The sequence below is a fragment of the Acomys russatus genome, chromosome X, assembly GCF_903995435.1.
Source record: "Acomys russatus chromosome X, mAcoRus1.1, whole genome shotgun sequence".
Taxonomy (NCBI): domain Eukaryota; kingdom Metazoa; phylum Chordata; class Mammalia; order Rodentia; family Muridae; genus Acomys; species Acomys russatus.
Window position 1 is genome coordinate 97,369,374 of NC_067169.1, and position 20,805 is coordinate 97,390,178.

At 41.3% G+C, this 20,805-nt stretch overlaps 1 protein-coding gene across 5 annotated transcripts in view; it reads left to right on the forward strand.

Moving 5' to 3' along the window:
• Window positions 1–1,136: 1,136 nt before the first annotated feature.
• Window positions 1,137–20,805, forward strand: part of Stag2 (stromal antigen 2) — a 135,207-nt gene continuing 115,538 nt past the window's right edge. Inside the window, exon 1 of one of the 5 annotated variants that reach the window (XM_051141453.1) lies at window positions 1,137–1,375. The gene's annotated coding sequence lies outside the window, so the exon portion shown is untranslated. Of the gene's footprint in view, window positions 1,376–2,305; window positions 2,474–2,701; window positions 2,727–4,046; window positions 4,070–20,805 lie in introns of those variants that run through there. The other 4 variants (XM_051141452.1, XM_051141456.1, XM_051141454.1 and 1 more) reach the window with 4 other exon arrangements.

A 20,805-nucleotide genomic window follows, 5' to 3' on the forward strand; every position in this document is an offset into this window, starting at 1 on the left:
GGCTAAGAGGAAGGACAAGGAACTTCAACTGTTAAACAATGTGGCAAGGCCGCCTCCACATAAGGCCAGCAGTGTCTAGCAATCTCCACAGGTCCCTGCCAACTCTGTCCTTACATGTGGATTTCACACCACTTTGTCTGGTCCCATCTCCTCTTCCGCCCCCAAAGTCACCAATAAACTGGTTGAGCCACCAACTAGCATAGTAGCCCAGTTCCCTAAGTCTCCTAGAATTTGAGTATAGAGGCCACATTTTCTCGGAACAGGAAGTCAGTTGAAATTTTATTTGTGTTTAATTATATATAATTTCCCCCTAGTCTTCCTGGTAAAGAAAATCAGCACGCTTTATCCCCATACTCGAAACAACAAAAATGCAAAGCAAAGAATTACGTTGGGTTCAAGTGGCACAGTTGGGTTCTTTTGGGGGGAAGTGTGGGGGGGGTATTAAAAAGGAGCAGGAGAAAGCAGGGGTCAGGAAACATGGACCCAGAAGCCCTTTGCTGGTGTGGGTGTGTAGGGAGAGCTTCGAAGGGTGCTGCTGGTCTGCAGGGCTGCCACTCTGGGACTGCGCAGGGGCCGGAGGAGTCAGACGATCGCATCGCCAAGCCTCGGAATTCCCACAGCCGGGCTTTGGTGGACACTGCTCCCGACCTCCGAGCGACCTCCTTCCCGGCGCCGCAGATATAGCTGCCGGGGCCCCATCCAGTCCGCGCAGGGCGGAAGCGCGTCCCAACGAATGAGTAAGTGAGGCGCGGGCACGCCACCTTGTTTACCCCACTCGGCGGCGCGCCCCTCTGGGCGCCTAGTTCACGGGAGGCGTTGGCGAAGCTGAAGCCAGGAGTCGGGCGGCTGCGATTGGTCGGTGGTCGGGAGGAGGATGCAGGGTGGGAGGGCTGGGAGGCGCGCGCCGCAATGGCAGCTGGCTGCCGCTAGATGCCGCTCCCTCCCAACAGGAGCTGGCCGCGGGTTCGTGGCCGACAGATGGCGCCTGCGCGTTCCATTCGCCTTCAAGTCGCCGAAGAGCAAACACCCCAAACAATCCCGAAGCGCCACCAAAAAAAAAAAAAAAAGAAAGAAAAAAAAAAAGAAAGAAAAAAAAAAAAAAGAAAGAAAGAAAGAAAAAAAGAAAAGAAAAAAAAGAAAGAAAAGAAAAAGAAAAAAATCCGCCGGACCCGACCTCCACTTTCAAACCTCCCCCCCACGGTTCTAGAGCCGCGGGAGCTTCCGTCCCTGAGTAGAATTCAAGGGTGTAAAGAAGAGGAAGGGGGAAAAATCTTGTGCCAGCCCAGGGGTGAAGAAGCCCCCGGCCTGAGCAAGAAGGAAGGAGTGGGGGAGGCCAACAGTCTCCTCGCTGCCTCTATATACGCTGAGGGGGGAGGTAAGTTATAAAATGGCGGAGGCGAAGCTTCTAGAAGTTTGGAGGGGCACCCGGAGGGCGCGCGGCCCACAGTGAGGTGTGTGTGCTTGAAATCCTGCGAAGAAAGCGTGTCGCTGGGAGGGAGGAGAGAGGCTGGGCGCTCTGTTGCCATTTCGCGGGCACTCGGCTTTCTTCAGCCCGGTGCGGGGCAGCCATAGAGTAAGCGGCTGTGTCCAGGCGGGGAACTAGTGCTCGCCTCGCCCCCACGTCTCCCCCTGCCTCTCTTCTCCGCCCCCAAGTCGCTACCCCAACACTTCCAAGGAACTTCCAGTCCCCTCCCCCCTTCCTGCCTACCTCCTCCCATGGCCGCTTTTTAGCGCAGGACGCTTCTTTTCGACTACCCTCGCTGAAGGTTTTCTCTTGCCTCCCTCTCCCAACTCTCCCTCGGGGCCTCCGCGGAGGACCCCCCCCTCCCCAATGGGTGGCCCAAAATGGAGAACGCGCCGCGGCGCAAGATGGAGGCTCCGCGCCTCCGCGTAGCCTTCTATGTCGCTTCCTCTCCTCCCGGGGACTCTTAAGAAGCCCGGGGGAAGAGAGCCCCCCCAAACTGGAGGTGGGGTGGGGGTGCTGTCCATAGTCGGGAGGGGGGAAGAAAAGGCGGACCCCGGTAGGCCGCGGCCGGGTGTGTGTGTGTGTGGGGTGGTGGTGGCGGTGGTGGGAGAGCGCGCTGTGGTGGTGCGGGGAAGGAAGCGAGCAAAATGGTGGTGCTGGGAACCCGGGGGGGGGGGAGGGGAGGGTGATCAGGCTCGCTTGTGTCTATTTGGGCCTCGGACCGAGGGAGGCGAGGGAAAATCGACTCTGCTCACACCCCTCCCTCGTCCCCCCTCCCTTCTCCCTTCCCCTCCTTCCTTCCCTCCCCTCCCCACCCCTCCCTCCTTCTCTCCCTCCCTCCCTCCCTCCCTCCCTCTCTTCCTCCCTTCCTAGAGAGGGAACAACATTCATGTGACGGGCCCCTCGGCTTCTCTCCCCCGCCCCATCATCTCCAGCGCGTGGTGGGGGAACTGCTTGGGCAAAGCGGTTGGCATCGATCTCTCCATCCTTTCCGAGGCCCCGACTTCGGTCAGTTTTCTTAGGGCACCAATTTTCGAAATAGGTTGGGGTCCGGCGGCGTCGGTCCCCTGCGCGTAGACCTTGCCCCGAAGGGGGCCCTGCCTGCCTGGCATGGGTGGAGGGGGGGGAAGGGCGGGAGTGGAAGGCTGTTTGTTGGGGGGTTTTGGCGCCACTTTTGTTTTAGTTTTAGTGCTGCTTTTTCGTTCCCACCCCCACCCGCACTGTCTTTCTAAGGCACGAACTGAGCTGATCCTTGCCCCAGGTAGGCAGCCTCTGTTTTCCCTCCACACTTTTATTCTTGCTTGAGGGCGACTTTCTCTTTTCTTCTCTCACGTATCCGGAGATCTGTGGACTGCAATTTTAGGAGGAAAAGGGTCGGATGGGCCATGGGAGAGAGAAGGTGTGGGAAACAGCATCAAGTAGTTCCGCAAAACTTTGAGCCCCGTTCCCATTTTCTTCTGGCCTAGAATTGTAAACGTATTGTTGATTTCGGCCTTTTTCCCCCCCTTTCCCTCCCGCCGCGATAATGTCTTGTTTTGCCTTTAGTTTTTTCCCCCCCTATAAACCGCTGTACTTTCGACATTTAGTTTCTGCTCCTCCTCGGTGTTATATGTCATTTTATTTTTAATTCTCAACGGCAATGGGTTATCGTGTAATTTCTTTCTTTCTTTCTTTTTTCGTGCTTTGGTGCTCGACTTGAATTTTTAATATTGCATTAGTAGTTTCATCCGGTCTGGGAGACTTTCTCCTTCGTGGCCTAGGATTTTTTTTTATGTTGTTGTCTACCCCCTCCCTCTTCCTCTTTTCTTCTGGATGTAGTTTTTAAATTGAGGGTCATGTTTTTGATTGATTATTTCCAGCTTCTGTGCTATGTCTATCAGAAACTTTTGATCTGTGGGGTTAGGTTTAAGTAAAGGAGACGCTTGTGTTGGTTTGCAATGGTTCCTTAAAATGCGCGGGCCGCCTCCTCCTCGACCCTGGTAAAGCCCCATCTTCCCTTCACACTGGAGTGTAAATTCCGTACCCCCTTTTCTCCCACAGACCGCCGTATTTCACAGCAGCCACACCCTGTATATATGTCTCTGTGGATTGGACTCATTATCAGCTTAATTTAGTGACTTAAACCACCATGATGGGACTTGCTTAAGCACGAAGCTTCTTTTCCTGTTTAGCCCTGGTGGTTAGTGTCGAAAGAGGAATAATCGAGGTTTCTTAATGAAACCTGGTGAGGTCCAAGCTTTGCCTTTTTTTTCTGTTGTCTTTTTTCCTACTCCGGGCTGTTGGCGGTGTCAGCACCGCTGCTGGGGGCGGGGGGGTGGAGGGGAGAAAGAGTCGGGTTACCGAAGTGCGTCATTCCTGGCTCTAGCAGGGCCTGCTCGGGAGCTTGCTGGTGTTTGTTACTGTCCTCGCAGCACTTTCCTGCCAACCTTCTCTCTCTGCGTATTGGTTAGGAGCAAAACCAGGAGGCGGTCTCCTAATTCTGTCTGGAGCCCAGTGCGTTGCATTTAAGGGTATATGTGAACTCATGTTTTTTTTTTTTTTTTTTTTTTTTTTTTGATGGCCCTGGAAAGTGGATATATTTCTGTTTAACGACGTACAATTCAGGTAGTTTGGTCTTGCTTTTATATATTTCTTAATGAGCGGTGGGGGTTAATTTTGAACATTTTAAACCACTTACGTCAAAATGCCTGGTTTTCTTTCTACGTTGATATCAATCTATAACTAGGGATCAGAAGGACCAGTTAAGGCATAAGTGTTCAGCGGTTTTTCAAGTGGTTGAATTGTAATTTCATGACACATTATGCTAAATAGTCTGGTTTTTTTCCATTTTTGAGATCAAGTGCGTGAATTCCAGCTAATTGCAAATGTTTAAGTTCATTCTCACTTCATTTCTATTTGCCCTGTTAAAAATATGCTTTAAAATGTACTCATTGGGCCTTATGGACTTAAAAAAATTTAAAGATTGTTATTTCAATAATTTAATTGGAATTCTTAAATTTTACTATCTAGCAGTTGTGGAGGGTGTTTTTATAGTAACACTGTAAAATTTTCGACTTTTTAACATGCTAGCTTGATACTTTGTTGCCTTGGGGCTATTTTCAGTGTCTTGCCATTCTCCTCAAAGATAAGGGGAGTAGGAGGACAGAGATGGGGAAGTGGCTGTGCCATGATTATTGTAGCTACATGAGTTCAGAAGGGCTCACTGTTAACTTACTCTGCTTCTGTATTTGCTTGGGAATTTCTGTAGTTAAGGAAGAATTTTGTAGAAAAATTTCCAAGGTTTTACATTTTGCTGTACTGGCTTCTGTATTTACTTATCTAAAGTATTTGCTTATCTAAAGTATTTACTTATCTAAAGCATTTACACGGAAATATAGGCTTGAGTGTAGGAAATTACATAATGCCTAGCATACCAACTTTCAAAAATATTTAAACAAGCACTGCAGGGAAAACAACATAAATTCTTACAAACTAGATAGACTTTAAATGTAACAGTCTGAGTGTGCTCAGCTTCTACTTTCCTTTTGTTTTGTTTGAAAATAGGAAATTCCATTTATAGGTTAAAATTTTTTTTCTTAGTGTCTGTTTCAATAAGTTGGACTTGCAGTGAGTCAGTATGAGAGGGATTTACTATTAATAGGAGGGGCTTTGGCAGTTGGAGTAAGCTACAGTGGAAGGGATTGGGGTGCCATAGGGAGCATTCCTGGTAGGAAGATTGACACAGCTGAATTCAGTTTCAGTGTTTGGTGTTTAATGACTAGGTAGAGAACTGGATTGGAAAAGAAATGTACTTATTAGCTATTCCTTCCCACTGTGAGGTAACTGTAGTATTATAAGGTATTTGAGACTGATGGACAGGCTAGAGAGGGTTCTTCTTTTTAAACAGGAAATTGAATGTTTACGTTTAAAATGATGTACCCTCCCCAACAGTCTGCTCTTCTAACTACTTGAAAGTTGATAGGAAACTACTTAAATGTTTTATTTGAAGAACATTTTTAATATTGCCATCAGCAATAAAAGTGTAATTAAAATTAAGACCCTTGACCTCCTGTAATTAGTATATTTGCTCCTCAAGTCCAAGGTAAGTACGTTGCTTTCTGCAGTTTGGTATTCCATGTCAAGCTTATTTTGTTCCTCTGTTGGATGCATTTTTGAATGTATGTTAAAGTTATGAAGGGAACCCAAAGTATATTTTTGTATTTGGTAAAGTATATTTGCCATTTATCATAGGAAAAAAGTACCCCAGTCTGGGAGCAAACATTTCTGAACTGTTACCGTTATTTCACACTCATTAGCTTTTACAAGGATGTTAAGGCAGATTCCTGACTTCAAATTTTTATTCCTATGCAAATATTCTTTAGTAGATGGTGAAGATGTGGCATCAGCATTGATTTCTTGTGGTGAGGCAGTAGCTAAACTACCAAACTAACGTTTTGGCAGCATTGAAGTTGATTTTAGATTTTTAAAGTTCAAATGTAAGTACAATTTTAATGAAATTAAAGTCAACATTTCTTTTATCATATGTATGAAGTAAAACTGGGGCTTTGACTTAGGATGAGGCTCAAATCTTTCTTTAAGAATACAGGGTTAGAGCCGGGCGTGGTGACGCACGCCTTTAATCCCAGCACTCGGGAGGCAGAGGCAGGCGGATCGCTGTGAGTTCGAGGCCAGCCTGGTCTACAAAGTGAGTCCAGGATGGCCAAGGCTATACAGAGAAACCCTGTCTCGAAAAACCAAAAAAAAAAAAGAATACAGGGTTAGGGCTGGAGAGATCACAGATTAAGAGCCCGGACTGTTCTTCCAAAGGTCATGAGTTCAATTCCCAGCAACCACATGATGGCTCACAACCATCTATAATGAAATCTGTATACATAATAAAAATAAACAAGTAAATCTTAAAAAAAAAAAGAATAAAGGGTTAGAGGTGAAAATACGTCATTGTCACTTTAGTAGTGTTTAGTATTCTGCATGTTTAACATATTCACTGCAGCCCTATAGGAATGTTGTAAACAGTGGCTAGCATTTTGTTTTGCTTTTTATAGATCTTTATAATAGATGGAACACTTCAGTTTTTGATGCTGAAAGATTATTTTTGAACCTAAAATTTACATTAAAATGTACAGTTTGCTATTTAGAGGAGCACTATTTTGAGAGTTGGGAGAATAAAATAGCAAAGGAAAGGGATAGCCCCAATTAGCAGTGCACTGTTAGTGTAGTCCTAGTCAGCTATTAGTGTATATTGAAATGTTATTGTTGGAGAATAAAAGAGGAGCTATAAAATTATACACTGTTCAAACGTTCTTTGCATTTTTCCTTTTGTAGCTTTCTACATTTAATATTTATGCCCAGGGCTTTTCCTGTGTAGTTAATACTGTGTCCCTGTATAGTAATATTTGTCTTTCACAAATGGTAGTTTTTGCGTGTTTTGGTGGCAAAGATAAGAAGAAATAAAGTCCCTGATTTGCTTTTTCAGTTTCCTGAAGTTTGTTTTTTTTGCATTTAATTTAACCAAATAACTATTTTTTCCTGTGTTAGTAATACGGCTTTGTGGACTGGGTTTGTGTTTATGAAAAAGGGTACATCTTTAACTTCTTTGGTAATCTGTTACCAGAAAATTTTCCTCCTGAATAGGGTTGTTAATACATGTTGATTGTACTTCTTTGATACTGACTAGTGGACACCAGGAGAGTTAGTGTTGCTAGCATAGTGGCTTAGCATAGAGGCTAGGTTAGGAGGATTGCTAAAAATTTGAGGCTTGCTTGGGCTACGTAGTGATCCATTTAACCAGCCCAGGTCTACTTTGCAAGATCTTGTCTGGAAAGAAGAGGAAGTTAGTTATGAGATTAATTAATTAGCTTTGTTCTCTCCCCAGAAAAGGTGGATAAACTGGTCTCTTTGCTTGTTCATTCATTTTCAGACAGAACCTCATTCTATAGCCCAGGTAGCCCTCAAAATTGGTGGTCCTACTTGAGCCTTTCTAGGGTTGGGATTACAGACATTTGTTAATATATATGTACATGATTAGACATGACAAACTAAAGAGATTCTATAAGTTCTCAATTACTTCATGTAACACTCAAAAGTAAAATTCCTTTTAAAATGAGCATCAAGTAAAATTTCATTGAGTATTAAAGGCTAGGAAGGTGAGCTGTCTTTACACTTTTGCAAGAATAACTTTGTTTTTTGTTGTTTTGTTTTTCAAGACAGGGTTTCTCTGTGTAGCCTTGGCTGTCCTGAATTCACTTTGTAGACCAGGCTGGCCTCGAACTCACAGTGATCCGCCTGCCTCTGCCTCCTGAGTGCTGGGATTAAAGGCGTGCACTGCCACGCCTGGCTATAACTTTGTTTTTTCTGTTTTTGTTTTTGTTTTTGGTTTTGGTTTTTGGTTTTTCGAGACAGGATTTCTCTGTGTAACAGCCCTGGCTGTCCTGGATTCACTTTGTAAACCATGCTGGCCTTGAACTCAGCTGCAAGAATAACTTTGTAATGGAGTGTGAACTGTAATTTCTGAAACCTGAGCTAATCTAAAAAATAATTTCAAGCCAGGTGTGGTGGCACATGCCTTTAATTAATCCCAGCACTTGGGAGGCAAAGGCAGGCAGATTGCTGTGAGTTAGAGGCCAGTCTGATCAAGGCTACACAGAGAAACTCTGTCTCGAAAAACAAAACAACAACCACAAAAAAAAGATTCAGTGTTTTGTGTTTTTATTTTTTATTTTTTTTAGGATCATTACTATTATATGTATATGAGATGAGTGTTTTACCCGCATGGACGAATGTGTACTGTACATTGCATGGTCTCTGAGGAGGCCAGTAGAGGGTATTGGAACTGTAACACAGAAGATTTTGAGCTGCCAGGTGGATTCTGGGAATCACCATGACATTCTGTGGAAGAGCAGTCAGTGCTCTTAACCACTGACACAACTCTTTAGCCCTTTGGTTTCCTTTTGAATATCAGAAAACATGGTTTAATATGGATCCTATCATAAACTTTGCAAGATATGTATGGTTAGGTTTTTCTTTTCTTTTCTCCAAGACAGGGTTTCTCTGTAGCCTTGGCTATCCTGCAGCTTGCTAGGTAGACCAGGCTGGCCTTGAACTCAGAGATCTGTCTGCCTCTGCCTCCCTGAGTGCTGGAATTAAAGGTGTACACCACCACCCTGCTAAGATACGCGTTTTAAATGATATTTTACAGATTGGAAGTTGAGGTTCTAGGTAATAGAAAATGACTCCCCAAATCATACCCTGATTGGCTTAATTTCAATTCCTTATGCTTTTTGATTATTGTTAAATTCCGATGTTTTTCCAACTGCTGTACCACATCATACTTGTTGGTAAAGGTAAAAACAGATATTTTATTTTAAACTAATATTCAAAATAGTTAAAGTCAGGCTTTTAATATTGCTTGAGTATGATCACAAAAATTCATAGAATATTGAAGTCTTAATATGAGTATAGCTTTCTATTTTCTATGGTACATAGAATAGTTACACTTTTTTATTCTTTGTTATTTATGTTATATATGTCTAAGGATAGCTTATGAGTCATTCAGCTTGTTGAGTGGTTAGATTTTAATTAAAAATGTAGGATTAGTGGCTGGAGAAATGGCTCAGATGGCTCAGAGCACCCATGGTTCCCAACACACACCACACACACACACACACACACACACACACACACACACACACACACACACACAGTGCCTCATAACCACTAATGACCAGGGATTCTGACATCATCCTCTGACCTCTGAGGGCACCAGACATGCTTATGGTGCATGTGCATCCATGTAGACAAAACAATCACACACACATACTAAACCTAAAAAAATTAATTAAATTTTAAAAAATTAAGCTTATCTAATAAGACTGCTCTGGTTCTATAGAGGGATTTCCCTCCCATTGCATAATGACATTTTGAAGTTCTTCCTATATATTCTACATTCTATTTTAGTTTACATTTTATTTTACTAAAGTTTTATTTTTATTTTTATTGATTGATGAACAGTTTTATCAATGCTTAGAGTATTACGTTTATTACTCATTAGTATCTTGCTCTGTGTCATTTTGTTTTCTTTTTTCCTGTTTTTCATAAATTTGAGTGTTATCTGAAGAAATTCTAGATATTGGATTTAGTGAAGATGAGATAAAACTAAATATACATATATAATATATATGTATTGGCACTTTTCATGGCCATGAGTCAAACTTATGTATTTGTGTTAACCATTCCCTTAGAGTTCACGCTGCAGGGAATCATTCTTCCAGGTGCGAAGCAGCTTTCATCTACTCAGACTTTTTTAACACTGAGTATTTTCATCCGTATTTTCTCTTTGTATTCCATTAATACCAACAACTAGTGTTCCATGACAGAATTGTAACTATTGCATGCAATGTATTTGTTCTCCTCTTCATTTTGAAAAAGATAGTTAGGTGCCATAAATATTTACTCGAATTTTCTGAATTCTGAAGATAATCTAAAGAACCTTGGTTACAAATATTAGTAGAATATTGAGGCTTGATTGGACTGTGAACAGAGATTTATTTTCATATGTATTGTCTTGCTAAGGATTGTATGATAACCGCCTAAGAACTTCTGTATGATTAATTGTGAGTAAAATCAATGGTATTGCCATTTCTCTGATAAATAATTGCTTAGTGTTGATTTCAGGCAGCTAGCACTGCTGAGTTGTTTTAAAGAATTGAATGTGGAAAGTTAAATGCCTGCATTATTTGATTTGTAAGAAGGAATATTGTAGAAGCAGTTTTCCTTGCCTAGTTAAAAATAATTTCTAAAAGACATGGATAGTAACTAATACTAACTGAATCTAATTTATATGCCAGATACTATTACAAATACTTTATATGTATCATGACTCTTGATCTTCTTTTTTTGTTTTTGTTTTGTTTTGTTTTTTCAAGACAGGGTTTCTCTGTGTAGCCCTGGATGTCCTGGACTCACTTTGTAGACCAGGCTGGCCTCGAACGCACAGCGATCTGCCTGTCTCTGCCTCCCGAGTGGACTCTCGATTTTCATAATCCTACATGATTCATTGTTTTCTTGTCTTTCTTTTTCTTTTTGAGACAGGGTTTCTACATAGCCCAGGTAGTTCTGGACCTCACTATGTAGGCTGAGGCCTGGAACTCAGAGATCTACCTGCATCTGCCTCTAAGTGCTGGGATTAAAGGCCTGTGCCACCATGCCTTGGGGCATGTTTATGTCTAGTTCAGCCTGGTCTTGAACTGAATTGAGATCTTCCCTCTTCAGTGTGCTGGAATTACAGGCATGAGCTGCCACACCCTGCCAAATTAGGATACTTTGAGAGAGGGGCATTAATCAGACAGCATGCTGGGATAAGAGCATAAACTAGGGCTGTCCCAGAGAAACCGGGGTGTATGATGACCCTAATTAATAAGTCCTTTTCCAGAAGAGGAAACATATGAAGGCCTAGTAACTTGCTCAATTAGTAATTGGTTAGAAGGGATTCCAAACCCCTATAGAGATTTCTATGGATATGAAAGTGATTTAAATTACTTTAAATTGCGGTAATTGGAGAGTTTGCTTATTTTTATTCTTTGGGGTTCATTTTTATTGGTACAGGGTCAGTAGTAAAAGACAAGATACTGTGTGTGTGTGTGTTTTTTAACCAGGAGAATTGGCTGGGTGTGGTGCTGCAGGCCTTTAATCCCAGCACTCTCTCAGTAATCCCAGCACTCTCTCAGCACTCCTGAGGCAGAGGCAGGTGGATCTCTGTGAGTTCGAGACCAGCCTGGTCTTCAAAATAGTTCAGGGCAGCCAAGGCTACACAGAGAAACTCTGTCTCAAAAAAATCAAATAAAATATAGCCAGTGAACCAACCTTCTCTTGTACTATAGTTACTATTTAGGTTTTTTAAAAAAAATTAGCTGGTTATGTAACCAATTTCGGCGTCAATCTTATGATCCTCCTGCCTCAGTCTCCCAAGTACCAATATTACTTCTTTTTTGTTTTGTGATGCCTGAGATAGAACCCAGGGCCTCTTGTATTGTTAGGCTAACATTTTGACACTGAGCTATACCTTCACTTTACCATCAACACAGCTTTGGCAGGGTCTCCTTAATTTGAAATAGTGACAGCTATTGAAAACACAGCTTGCTATGAAAGTTGTTAGGAGAAAAGTAACAGCGAATGCTAATGTTACTTTGAATGATCATGTTTGGTGGTTACTTTTTTTATTTTTTAATTTTTTAGGTTTTTCGAGACAGGGTTTCTTTGTGTAACCTGGTTAATAAATTGAGTTAATAGATTTCATGATTGCTCCTTCTAGTTACCCTACCATTATTGAGGCCTTCCAATTGGTATTAAATTTCTGTGTAAAAGCAACAAGCAGTCAAATTTATATATTTGTTCGTAGGGTGCAGTGACTTGGCCCTGTACTTGGGAGTCTGAGGCAAGAGGATTTTGTGAGCCTAGAAGTTTGAGGTTAGTTTGGGCAGCAGAGTACAACTGATCCCCCCTCCCCCAATACAGGGGTTCTCTGCGTAGCCTTGGCTGTCCTGGACTTGCTTTGTAGACCAGGCTGGCCTTTAATGCACAGTGATCTACCTGCCTCTGCCTCCCAAGTGCTGGGATTAAAGGCATGGCATGTGCTACCACTCCCAGCCAAGTTTTTGAAGGTGGTGCACGCCTTTAATCTCAGTACCTGGGAGGCAGAGGCAGGCCAATCTTTGTGAGTTCAAGGCCAGCCTGGTCTACAAAGCGAGTCCAGGACAACCAAGGCTACACAGAGAAACCCTGTCTGGAAAAAACAAAAAAACCAACCAAGCAACCAAGCAACGGACCAAACAAAAATGGTTTTGAGCCTTTTAGGGATTGAACCTACCTTTATCACTAATAGGTCCTCAACCCTTTTGTATTTTGATTTTAACTTTGGTTTCTTGTAATGTTAATTTGAAATTTTTAGTAGTATATATAGTACTAAATTTACTTTCAATATATTATATATGTATATGATACTTTTTAAATGATTAATTTATTTTATATATATAAGTATTTTGCCTGCATATATGGATATGCACCACTTGCTACCTGCCATTCCAAGGCCAGAAGATGGTACTAGGTTCCCTGGAACCAGAGTTACAGAATGTTGTGGTTCACCATGTAGTTACTGGGAATCAAACCTATGTCCTCTGGAAGAGCAGCAAGTGTTCTTAACAGCTGAGCCATCTTCCCAGCCCCTCAGATCATCCTTTCATTTTCAGCTTGGGATGTATGATATCCTCCTTTCTTAGATTTCTAATCCCGTCATTTTTTTTTTTCAGGACATGTTTGGCTGTTCTGGACTCACTTTGTAGACTAGCTTGGCTTTGAACTCACAGAGATCTGCTTGCCTGCCTCTGCCTCCCTGAGTGTTGGGATTACAGACATGCACCACCAAGCCTGTTTCCCCTCATTTTTTAAAGCAGAGGAATTTTCACTTACCAGTGTGTCTATTGGTTTGTAGCTAATTCTAAAACTTTGTGGCAGTTAGCCTGTTGCTGCAAAGAATTCTTTTAATATCCCCCTATTTTAAAAAAGTTTCATGTCCTAAAGAAATAATATTAAAGATAGTGAGGAGCTTTAATCACTGAGAATTCCCCTCATGTGGTGCAGGAGAGAAAACAGAAATATTAGGGAAGCTGTAATATTTTTTTCCTCTGGGATATGTGTTTTTCCTGCTTCTACCACTTATTTAGGCCAAGAAGACATTTCTTTTACCCCCGGCAGGAGAATGGAGGAAATGCTGGTGTAGCCATGACTTGTGGAGAAGTAGTATACAGTTAGATTTTTGAAAAGCAAACTTGTCAGTGACATGGGTTTTTCTTACTGGCGTATATGTACTGTTTTGAGTTTCGATCATCAATACAAATTACTACCTTTTATTGAGAAGTATTTAGTAGATTTCAGTGTCCTAAATGTCCTTGAAAAATTGCAGAGGAATCATTTAGATAAGGTGGGAATTTATTAGCAAAGTTCCTTTAATAGGCAATAAGTTCCTAATCCTTTGTAATTAGACTGAGGCAATTAAGGTAACAAAGTACTATAGAAAACTGGCAGATCTAAGGAGGTAATTGTGTATTGGTAAATATGACATGTATAAATGTTCAGTGTTGGTGAATATCCAAGTGTATTTCTATCAACTAGATTGCTGCTTTTTTCAGTTTAGGAGCCATGTTTTTATCTGATTTTGAGTACTTGTTTCATTGTACAGGGTATATTATATAGGTTCTGAAATGGTAATTGAATTAAAATCTTAGGTCTTATACAAATGTAGTCCTCAGATCTTGTTATTCATATTTAATAGCTGTATATTGTAAGAGACATAGTCAATTATCATTTTCTTCTAAGCTGGCTTTGCATTAATGATAGTTTTTATCTGACAAGATACCATTTGCAGCATTATCTTAGTACATGTGGGTATGCGATCCTTAACATTTAATTTTTTGCTTTTTACAATAGCCTGCAAAGTAGTTGATGGACTTTTCATTTACTGAGATCCAGAATGGTTACATGATTTGCGTACAATCACTCAGCTAATAAGTCCATACTTTGGAATCCAATTCTGCCTAATTTCAGAGCATTTCTTCCCATGGTGATACACTGCCTCCCAGTGGGATGATTTATAGATTTCACGGTGATGCTTTCTTTGGAAAAAGATACTAAAAGGGAGACAAGGATCCTAAATAGAGGAGGGTTAAATACCTCTGAGTAGTTAGACAGCCTCGCAGGCTTAGGAATGAGAAAGGCTTATTTTCTCCTGAGAGCTGGTGAGAATAAATTACTCTCTGTCTAAAGTTGCACATATATTCTATTTCGCATGAAGATGACTGGCATGTAAACAAGAGTTGAGAATAGAGGAGATAGTAAAGTTTATGTTGTACTATCTTAGTCCTTAGTAACATGAAGGTTGAATTAATTTTAAGGAACTAATTTTATTTATTTATTTATTTGTTTTTTTTCTTTTTTCTTTTTTTGGTTTTTTGAGACAAGAGTTTCTCTGCGAAGCCTTGGCTGCCCTAGACTCGCTTTGTAGACTAGGCTGGCCTCGAACTCACAGTGATCTGCTTGCCTCTGCCTCCCAAGTGCTGGGATTAAAGGCATGTGTCACCACGCCCAGTTTTTATTTGTTTTTTTTTTGAGACAGCATTTCTCTATGTAGCCTTGTCTGTCCTGGATCTCCCCCCCCCCCCCCCGGGCCTCTTTCTCTCATTTATTTATTTTTTTGAGGCAGGGGTTCTCTGTGTAGCCCTGGGTGTCCTGGACTCATTGTAGACCAGGCTGGCCTGGAACTAACAGAGATCCATCTGCCTCTCCCTCCCAAGTGTTGGTGTGTGCCACCATGCCTGACTGAACTAACATTTTTATAACAAACTGAAACAAAACCTTTTTGCCATATGTGGCTGCAAAGGTAATCTTATTATTAACCGACAGTGTCTATTGGGTTTCATTATGACATCTTCATATATGTGTCATCATACTCCAGTCTCGTTTGCCCCTCTGCTATGGTCTTCTACCAAGTACTTCATGCCCTGAGTCAGACTGGTTCCTTGATTTTGTTTTGGTCTTTCCTTAGCAAGTGCTTCCCCCTTATTTGTTGCTTTTATTCTCTGTGTTTCTTGGGATGGGAAAGAGCCCACAGCTTTGAGCAGCCTGGACAAGCACCCTGAGCCCTGCCCCCATCCCCAGCCTCTCTTCTGTTACCTTTTCACTTCCAGATTTTTTTTTTTTTTACATTTTTCTAAAGTTTTCCATAGAAAGCTGAAGTATCTTGAAGGTGTTTTCCCTATTTTACTTTGGTGGCCTTAGCACTAGATAAACCTGTATGTTAGGCACTGGAAGTGTGTATATGGGGGGATTTAATCTTTCCAACAGTCTTCTGATATAGGTATTGTTACTAATTCCTGCTCACTAGTGAACTTGGATACTGGGCACTTAAACTTGTCCACGGGCACACATCTAGGAAATAATGAAGCCTTGATGTAAAGTCAACAGATATGGCTGCCATGGCCCTGTCACTACACCATCATACTGCTCATAAGGGCATATTCATGTGAATACTTTTTCTGGAAGTATATTTTAAATCATGTTTATTGTGAAGTGTGTTTGGACATCCTTAAAGGAATTTTCATGTTCCTCAGATGCACATAGGATTTTTTTTAAAAAAACTTGTTTTGATGGTTATTATATTGGTGAGGTAAAAACCTTGGCGTGAGTGTTTCCTGTGTGACAGATAATATGCTGAGGGGTTTGTTGGTTTGATAAGCACTAAGATAATTAATACTAATCTCATTTGAGTATATTCTTTGTATCAAATACTACCTTATTATATTATAGAGTAATATATCCACTTTACTGCTAAGAAAATGGAACCTAAATAAAGTAATGGGGCTGGAGAGATGGCTCAATGGTATGAGCCATCCTTATAGAGGACCTGGATTCAGTTCCCAGTATTCTCATAGTGGCTCCCAATGCCTTCTTCTGATCTCAGAAGAGTCCTTTAGTCATAACAAAAAATCATTTCCCTTTCTCCTAGCCCTCCATTTTTCCTTTATATAGCTCTTATCAACATCAAATGTGCGTGGATTGTTTTCTCACATGAATGCAAACTCAATGAAAGTAAAGGTTTTGTCTTGTTTGTTGCCTTAACTCTAATACCTAGAACTGCTTTGGACAATGTAAATTTTTAGTATTTGTTGAATGAGTGCTTCATGTAGTATCCTGAGATACACAGACTTATTTTCAAGGTGATCTTGAAGTAAATTAATTGAACTTTAATGCACCCTTGGCAGGTACTTGAGCCTCTTGAGGTAGAGGTGGGAAGGCAGTTAAATCTTAACACATTCCCTGTTCTCTTGAATTGCCTTGAATTCCAGGAGGAGGCTTTGGCTTCTAGGCTTTGTGGTGCATTTTACTCTTAGTACAGTTTTGCCTTAAAGCCGCTTCTCTGTGCTCTTATAACTTAAGTCCGTGCTTATTTAAAGATTTGTTGCATAATCATTTATAGTGTGTTTTTGATGTGCCTAGAATGGAGCTAAATGTGCAACAGACAAAGTTGGCTATAAATAGGATATCTTAGAAAATAATAACATTTAGGCATAGATTCCTAGATAATTTGACTCTGTGTGTAAATTATAGAAATATATTAAAATTAAAAAATGTGTTCATTAATATTTTGATAGCACTGTCCGCTGATGTCTTTAAAGGCCTTTTTTTTAAAGAATGCAAGTTTATTCACTTTACATCCCGCCTGCAGCTCCCTCCCTTCCTCCAGGTCTCACCCTCACCCCCCTTTTCCTACTCCCCAGCTCAGAAGAGGGGAGACCCTAGCATCAGCCTGTCCCTGGCCCCCAGCACTTCAAGTTGCATCAGAACTGAGTGCATCCTCTTCCACTGAGGCTCAACAAAGCAGCCCAGTTAGGGGAAAGTGATCTAAAAGCTTGTAACAGAGTCCATGTCAGAGACAGCCCCTGCTCCATTTGCTAGGGACCCACATGAAGACCAAGCTCTGCCCATTAATTACATATGTGTAGGAGACCTAGGTCCAGACCATGCATGCTCTTTGTTTGGTACTTCAGGCTCTGTAAGCTCCATAGGCCTAGGTTAGTTGACTGTTGGTCTTCTTGTGGTGCTCCTGTCACCTCCAGGTCCTTTTATCTTTTACCCCACAAGAGCTCTGCCTAATGTTTGGCTGTGAGATTCAACATCTATTTTGGTCAATTGCTGGGTGAAGCCTCTCAGAGGACACTTAAAAAAAAATGTCTTCATGCCGGGTGGTGGTGGCACAAGCCTTCAATCCCAGCACTCGGGAGGCAGAGGCAGGTGGATTGCTGTGAATTTGAGGCCAGCCTTGTCTACAAAGTGAGTCCAGGACAGCCAAGGCTACACAGGGAAACCTTGTCTGGAAAAACAACAAAAAATGCGTTTATTAATATTTTGATAGCACAGCCAGTCTGCTGATGTCTTTAATTTTTTTTTTTTTTTTTTGAGACAGTGTCTCACTATGTGACCAGGCTGGCGTTGAACCCACCGAGATCTGGATGTCTTTGCTGTATATCCCGTTTTGGTTTTGTGCATCTCAAACCAATTTTTGTTATAATTTATGTAGTAGTAATAATGTACTACACTCTGACATTTGGAGAGAACATGTTACATACTTCAACCCTAAACTGGTAGCATGGCATAACATTTTAGTGCAGATATGAGCATGAGATACGTATTGGGGGGTGTTCACTATCCATAGAGTGAGTACACTGTAATATAGGAGAGAACTTAAAGAGTAGAGGGTCAAGTGGTGTGAACTTTATAACTGAGCAGAAGCAAGTGAGAAAGTCTAGGATTAATCTAGCGTACAATCCATAAGCATCTCAGATTTGAAAGGAATCCAGATGGCATGTTCTTCCATCTGGGAGTTGCTTTTAAAATATATGCAGTATAGACTGTTCTTTAAATTATGTCAAGTTACAATTACCTTTATAATTTACATAATCAACAATTATGCTTAGGTAGATTGTTTTCTTTGTGGCATCTAATGGGAATTGGGTTTTCCCACACTGCGTCTGAGGATACTGCTAAGAAGTTGAAAAGTGGCAAGGGATAGGAAGGGAGGGTGTATGTGATTTAATGCATTCTAAATGTCAAGTGGAATTTCGTTGGAATTACCTTGTGTGAAACATTTCTTTGTACTTAAAAATACACGAGTGGTATTAGGATAATGTAATTTTGTAATTTGATATCTTCAGCCTTGCTCTTACAAATCTGATTGAGCGTTCTGGAGTCTGTATTGAAAAGGAAAGCAAGTTTTCTTTTTTTTTCCTTTGTAATTCCTGTGAAATAAGTGTATAGGAAACCACTTTATTTTGAGGGAAAAAAATCCAAAAGTTTTTGAGAAAAGCTTCCTAGGGTTGAAATAAAAGCTAGGGATTTGTGTCTTAGGGAATTTTGTTATTCTGGGGGCTAGAGAGGTGGCTTACAGATTTAGAGCACTTGTTGCTCCCCCCACCCCTAGACAGGGTTTCTCTGTATAGCCCTGGCTGTCCTGGACTCACTCTGTAGACTATGCTGGCCTTGAACTCACAGAGATCCACCTGCCTCTGCCTCCCTGTGTGTTGGGATTACAGGCGTGGGCCACCTCACAAGTGGCTTTGCACTTGTTGCTCTTAAAAGTGCACCTTAATTCAGTTCCCAGCACCCATATCAGGAAGAATGGCTCACAATTGCATGTAACTCCAGCTCCAAGGAATCTCTTTCCCTCTTCTGGACTCTGAGGGAACTGCACTCACATGCACTTACCTACATAAACACACATATTATTAAAGATAAAAAAAAAATAAATCTTTTCTTTTGAGACAAGGTTTCTCTGTCTTGGACTCCCTTTGTAGACCAGGCTAGCCTCGAACTCACAGCAATCCACCTGCCTCTGCCTCCTGAGTGCTGGGATTAAAGGCATGCGCCACCACACCTGGCAAAAAAATAAATCTTAAAAAGAAAATCTTATTATGAAAAGTTATTCATAACTCTTTATTCCAGTTTAAAGATTTTTTTAAAAATATAAAATTGTTAGGGATGTAGCTTAGTGGTAGATTACTTATGTACAATGCATCAGGCTCTGGGTCTAATCCATGCACCACCAGCCATTATACTCTCTCCCCGCCCCTGCCACTGTGTGTGTGTGTGTGTGTGTTATGTGTGTGTTTTGTATGTGTGCTTGTGTGTACATGTGCATACATCCTTTACCCTTTCTAGCACATTTCAGCCACTTTAAATTTACCATTTAGTACATCCACAATTTTAAATAGACATTACCACTGTCTATCTCCAGAACATTTTTGGTATCCCATTATTAAACCATATCTAGCAAGGAGTGGTGGTTAGTATATGCCTATAATTCCAGAACTGGTGTGTTGTTTGGTGTGGGGGGTAGGGGTTGTGAGAGAGTAGTATGATGAGTTTGAGATCAGCCAGCCAGCCACGATTTCTCTCTGTAACAGCCCTGGCTGTCCTGGACTCTCTTTGTAGACCAGGCTGGCCCTGAACTCAGAGGTCTGCCTTCCTCCGTTTCCTGAGTGCTGGGATTAAAGGTATGTGCATCACCATGCTGTTTTAAACATCAATCCAGAGCTGGAGAGATGGCTCAGCAGTTGAGATTGCTTGTTTTTACAGAGGACCTAAGTTTGGTTACCAGCATACACATAGTGGTGAAGAAACATCTGTAACTCCAGTTGAAGGAGACCTGTTGCCATTTTCTCACCTCCTTGGGCCCAGGGCATGCATGTTGTTCATATACATGTAGGCAAAAACACTTATTCACATGAAATCTTTAAAAAGCCCAAACCAGAATACTGTGTCATTGTATTAAGTAATAGTTAGCTTCCTACTCACTCTCCTACCAGCTGTTCCCCTTCTGTTTTTGTATTTAACCGCGTTAGGTACTTCTTATTACTGAAGCCATTCAGTATTTGTCAACTTGTGTGACTATGTCACACTAAGTTCATTTCTGATGTAGCATGTATATGAATTTCATTGTTTTAAGGTTGAATGATACTCCATTGTATGTCTGTACCATAATTTGTTTACTCATTAGTAAGTTGATTGATGCTTGGATTAGTTTTGTCTTTGGATATTGTGACTAATGCTTATACAGACAGTGGTGTAGTTTTCTCCTCTCTCTCCTTCCTTCTTCCTTCCCTCCTTCCCTTCTTCCCCCTCCGTGTGTGTATGTATGTGTGTTATTGAGGTTTAACCCAGAGTTCTAAGTATGTTAGATCAATCCATCTACCAAATGAACTTTATTTCCAGTCCTCCCATCCCTGGTTTTATTTCTTTTGTGTTTATTCCCAGAAATATAATTGGTCAACATATAGTTGATTAGGTAGTATATGAAAGATACTACAGTAAGCCCAGAGGATGTAACAATGAAGAAGGGCCTGGTTCCTGCCCTTGTGGAAATGTATATTCTAGTAGAAAGAAGTCAGTTAAGCAGTTACAACTAAGTTGCTGTATCACAAGCTATCTAATTGTGTTCCTTATGTATTTATCTGTCATCTGTTCTAGATAGGATTGCTTCTACAAGTAGCCTGTGTTTTCTTGTATGCCCAGAATTGAAGTTACACTATGAATCAGCTTAAACTATATAGGTTGCCCTAGGAGGTCTAGAATTCCCAGTCCTTGTAACCACATTATTCCTGCTTTGGATATGTTTTCCTGCTTAAAACAAGGCACATTTATTATTATACATATGAAATATTTTTTTTTGGGTGGGTGGCTTGGCTAGAGTCAGGGTTTCTTTCTGTAACAGCTTTGGATGCCCTGGAACTCTTTGTAGA